Genomic DNA, 6000 nt, shown 5'->3' with positions numbered 1-6000 from the left:
CAACAACCATATAATCCACATATAAACCAATATAATACTCATGAATTAACAAGGAGAAATAACCTCATATTAATGAATGCAACGACCAACCAGGTTTGGGACTTCCACGAACCACCCGACCATAGATTGGCTTAACCAAATCTTTCTTTTAGCCAACCATCCTCGTGCCAAATTCCAAGCATGAATATAGGATCTCATGGAACAATCCATCAAAACCGAACCAGGGCTTCCAGATGCCAAACCACCTCAACCCATCAAACACTGATTCCACCTCACGGTCATACAACAAAAACCATCACCAGATTAGTCTCTACCCAAGCCTTCCAGGGCTCCAGAGTGTTTGTTCCAACTAAGGCTTCCAGAGCATTTGTCTAACTAGGGATTCTAGGATTAGTAACTCAACCCACCAAGGGATTTTAGAGCGTTTGTCCAACCAAGGCTTCCAGGACTAGTAACTCAACCCAAATTGTTACAAGGCTTCTAGAGCATTTGTCCAAGCAAGGCTTCCAGGAACTAGTAACTCAACCCAAGCTAAAGGAAACACGAGAACCAACCAGAGAAATTAAGAAATGTACCCACAACACCATGGATATCCCGAAATGGCAAGGCTAGAAAAATCCATTGTCAATCTAGGCATATCCTCCATGCCAATGACATATCATAACCAAGAAACCACATGCATATGCCATGCATGCCAAAAATGAGGAAAACATACATGCAACTCAGTACCAGCAAGCAAAACCCTCTGTAGTTGTTGATCCCTATGTCCTCTTGCACTTTCCTGGTCTTCCTTTACCTACTTTCCCTAAGCATCCAAGCATACCACACTCTCTAAGAGTGCTCCAAGAAAACTCTAAGTGTCCAAGAGTATGAGAGAAAGAATAGAATGAGAGCTCCAAAACTAAACTGACAAAAGCTTACAATGACCAAGCCTGAGCAAAATATTGAGCCAAAAGATTGCCAACTAATCCTCAGAAACCTTTTTATTAATGAGGCCTCTATTTCTTTCATTTTCGATTATTTTCCTTCGATTTCCTCCTCACATGCAACCTGTGACCTTTCACCTTCCTTTTCTCCTAGTTTCCTTTATTTTCATAAATAAAATACCAATAAATGCCTCATGCCTTTCCAAAGCCTTTGCCAATTTTTCTTAGCCATAATAAATCGAAGTGACACCCCACTAGGATGTTTTTTCCCACCATTCAGCTTGGAATACGTGTCCCATGACCATGGTCTTATATTTTTATATTTACATGGATTTTTTTAACCAGGGCTGTTACAAGTTGTCCTTGGAAGTGACGAGATCCTTCTCCGTTAACCACCTAAAGGTGCATTTTTCCCATGTTACCGATATCGAGAGTCATCGCTCCAAGAATATTAATGATGGATCGACTATATTATTAATTATGACCATGACAGGTCTTGGGTCCCATTCATTCCAACTTATCTTGAGGATTAATATATCCCCTGCCTCCATTTTATTATACCATCCAGGCTTCATGGAATATAATGAAATGATGGGTCTCCTCGATCCAGGAGAAGAACACCTTGTTCAAGACATGCCCCTTTGTTGGCTTGCTCATCTGCAATTTTGTTATTCTCTCTTTTAATGTGGAAAAAGGATATGGATTCAAATTTTTGAATTTGTTTCCTAATCCGAGTATCCAAGGGAAGTGAATCTTTCTCAATGGAGTCTTTGAATTTGTGAAATTTTTGAATGATTAACATTGAATCTCCCATTACAAATATTTGGTGAGTGCCTCTTGCTAGTGCTAACTTTAGGCCTTGTCAAAGTGCTATTGCTTTTACTTGGTTATTGGAAGATTTCCCCAACCCCATGCAAATTTGATCTCTATTTCTTCATCGAGGTAATAAATTACCCCTCCCACTCCTGCCTCCCCTGGATTTCCTTTCTATGCTCCATCAAAAAATAACTAATACCTTCCCAAAGTGCTTCGCCATTTTCTAAATTGTTCTTCCTCTAACTTGATTAGAAACGAAGGGACGAAGCTTTGCGACTTGAAGCCACCAACATGATGTTTGGACTTAATAGATTTTGACCATTCCATTTCTTCAAAAGATAGTTCTTCCAGGTTAGCAAGATCAAAACCTCTGGACGATGTTACCTCAAAAAGCAACTAAGATGCCTTCACAGTTGATGATATTGGGTTAGGTTTGATGTTCTGGAAAATGACTTGATTATGCGATAGCCAGATGGAATAACATATATACTTCGACAAGGAAACCCAACTTCGAACCATTACTGAGTCAACTTTGCATTTCCACTGATATTAGTGCCTCCAATTTTCAAACATGTCTATCCAATTATGTGGGATAGATTGGATAAGTTTGATTGGATTTATTGCATAATTCCATACATCAATAGGGAAGGGTCACCTGAAGAAGACATGTTGTATATCCTCCTTTGCTACCTAACATAATACACATCTTAAGGGGCCTTATATCTTCGTTGATTTTAAATTTTCTGTCGGCAATATCTTCTGATGAACTAGCTCCCAACAAAAGGTGTTAACTTTGGGCAATCCATCCTTATACCATATTCCCCCCTAAGGGTAGATGGGGAAGTTGTGAGATTAGTATTTCATATCCTTCCTTCACTGAGTAATATGGCTTCTTTCCCCCAATCCATATTCTATGATCAATTTTGTTAGTTGCCACTGGCCCTAATCCCTTTAAATATTTGGTTAGTTCCTTCCATTTGTTATATAAATGAGCCAAAACGTTAAGACGCTGCCATGTTATCCATGAGCCATCTTGATCCCATTTTGATATGTCTGCTAGCCTTTATATTCCTTGTTCCTCCATTCAAGTTGCCAGTTCTCGACATTCAATTTCATCATAGATATAGGTGGAAGATGGGATATGATCCTTCCATATTTGGATCTGCCTTCCATTAACCCGAGTGCCATCCTAGGAGTTGCAACACAATTGGGGCTGTTGCTTTACATAAATTTCATATTTTGGAGCTATTAGACTCCCAGGTTTTGTCCTTCGGTCTAAGAAGTTTGTTTTTATGCAAGTATTTTCTCAGAAACACAAGCTTCCATGCCACTCTTTGGATTCAATAATAAGTCTCCATACTAAGTTTGCTCCTAATGTGAAATTCATGTATTCTAGATCTTTGATTGCCAACCCTCCATGTTTCTTTAGAAGCCTCACTATATTCCAATTTACTAGATGAAAGCATTTCTCATTCCCTTTCTTCACTTGCCATAAAAACTTTCAAAGCATACTGCTTATTCGTTGAGAGATTCCTTTGGGGGATAACAAACCAGATCTGATATACAGAGGGAGGGAGGATAAGCCTAATTTGATGAGGACTATCTTTCCTACCACATTCAACCATTGTGCTCCCCACGGGAAGATTATTTTCCTAATCTTTTAGATAACTAATTCCCAATCTTCACCACTCGTCAGTCCCAAGGATATTGGGATACCTAAATATGTAAATGATTTCCAATTCCTGACCACTGAGAAATCTAATGTTCGCGAGATCTCTTGCAAAACAACTTTGGAGTTGTTCCATCCAAACAATTGACTCTTTCTTTATTTACTAGCCCTCCAGATAGGAATAAGTAAGAATCCATTTATTTTAAACCTAGTTGCTATAATTTTTAAGGTTCCACCAAGCAAGATCATATCATCTGCAAATTGCGAATGATTTATTTCCTTAACCTTCCTTGCTATGGTCAAGCCCGGAAGGCATCCTTCATTCCTTATTGCTTCCAAGTTTCTGCTAAGACTTTTTGCCATGATGATATATTGAAGGGGAGAAAGCGGGCAACCTTGTCTCAAACCTCGCGATGTTGAGAAGAAAGGGGGGGTCTTCCATTGACTAGCAACACTATCCATGGAGCACCAATACATGCTTGAATCCATTGGATAAACCATTGGAAAAAACCCAAATTCTCAAGAATGAGAATAAAAAAGGAGTGGTTTACTCTGTCAAAGGCATTGTCCATGTCTAGCTTTATAACCATTCCTTCTTCACCTGCTTCTTTACTTGAATGAACCGCCTCTTACACTAGAAGAAAATTATCCATAATATTTCTTTGTTGCATAAATCCTCCTTGATTCTCAGCTATGAAGGAGGGGAGCAACTTCTTCAACCAGTTTTCCATCACCTTTGCTAATATCTTGGATGTCGCATTACATAAGGAGATAGGTCAAAAACAGGATAAATTGACCGAGTTTGAGTCCTTCAGAATGAGGGATAGAAAGGAGGAATTTATACCTCCACCTAGTTTCTTCTTCAGCCTAGAGTTTGTTAGCATTCAATGTAATCCTTTTTATCAAGACCTAGAAGGATCGATAAAAATTGATTATGAATCCATTAGGACTAGGAGTTTTGTCTGGGTCTAGAGCCTAGATTACTTCCAACACTTCTTCTTCTATTAGCTTGATTAACTCCATATTCTTCGAGTGCGTAACTACCCTGGGGATAACTTGGAGGAATTCATTTGCCTAATATATAGGGATTGAATCAAAACTATACAAGGAATGAAAATTATTTGTAGGCCTCCTCTTTGATGTCCTCAAAAGTGGCAATCGTTAGTTTGCCTTCAAGAGCTATTTCCTTGACTCGATTTCTTGTTTCTAGGGCCCGAGCTTGCTTATGAAAGAAGTTGGTGTTCATGTCACCAACCTTCAACAACAAACTTCTTAACTCAAGCTGTCATAATTCTTTTTTTTTTAATTTGTTGAGAATATGTCCTTGGTTAGTTCTAGTTCTTTTTTTTAGATGCTCTTCTTCCACCTTTACCGAGTCCATGAGCCTATGATGCTCTTCTAAATGGCTCACCAACTCTCTTATTTTCTGCCTCGTGGTTTGAATTATTCCTTTAGCCATTTCCGGAGAGCATCTTTGACTAGGCAAAGTTTTCTCTCCCATAAATAAGTCATTGAGCCCCTTACCGTGGAAAGTCAGGCCTGCTTAATCAAGTCCACAACTCCTTCCTCTTGTATCCACATTGGGTTAAATCTGAAGGGAATAGGGCCCCAGTTTTCTAATTTCTCCACATGCAACATGATTGGATGATGGTTTGATTCTCCTTGAGCTTTAATGAATGATAAGCACTCTAATCCTTTTAAGAGTCAACTGTTGTGAACTAGGAATCTATTCAATCGAGTGGTGATATGATTATCCCTTGTTCAATGATTAGACCATGTATATTTTCCAACTTTGGGAACTACATAAAACATATCCCATTCAACTATTACATCCTCCAATCGTTCTCAGAAGGGGTCTCTTACATTGCTTCCTCCTCTCTTTTCATCCATACTTAAAATAGTATTGAAGTTACCCCCGATCACAACATTTTGATGCATTCCTTTGTTTTTGTTTCATCTGTAGAATCCCAAAATTCTACTTCTCACTGTACAAAACTGGGGCATAGACATTTATCACTGGGATGCGGTCTCCAGTTTCCTTAGATTCCAAGAGGACCATTATCCAATGCTAAGTTTTAAAACTATCACTACAAGAGAAGTGTTTCTCTGACCAGAAGGTACATAAACTTCAAGACTCACCTCTTGAGCTTTGGGTTATTCCAACACTTCCTTTCCAAATTGTTTCCACCATCTTTAGAGCCTCAATTTTGTTGAACTTAGTTTCTTGAATAAACAACACCCACGGATTTTCGTGCTTAACAAGATATTTTACTACTAGGGATTTTATGGGACTCCCCAAGCCCCTTACATTCCATGATAATACTTTCATCTGGAAGTAGGGTTTTGCATCCCTCTCCCTTCTATTCCTTTACCCCCTTTCCCTTTAAGATCTCTGAAATTACTAGTTGGCTGCCCAATTTCTTATTCAATTCTGCTTCTCTTTCTCATACAATTTTCCTGAGTGACCTTCCCGACTTTTTTCTTTGTACTATCTTTGTATTTCCCTTCATCATTGCTGCCTTCATCCACCCACACTAGATTTTGGGCCATATGGCGAGTGATCACTCATGTTATTTCTTCTGCAACATT

This window comes from Pinus tabuliformis, chromosome 7 (assembly GCF_031772625.1).
Source record: "Pinus tabuliformis cultivar Carrire ecotype Pingquan chromosome 7, CPIR1, whole genome shotgun sequence".
Classification (NCBI taxonomy): Eukaryota; Viridiplantae; Streptophyta; class Pinopsida; order Pinales; family Pinaceae; genus Pinus; species Pinus tabuliformis.
The sequence above is the reverse complement of the archived record's forward strand: the minus strand, read 5'-3'. Positions refer to the sequence as shown.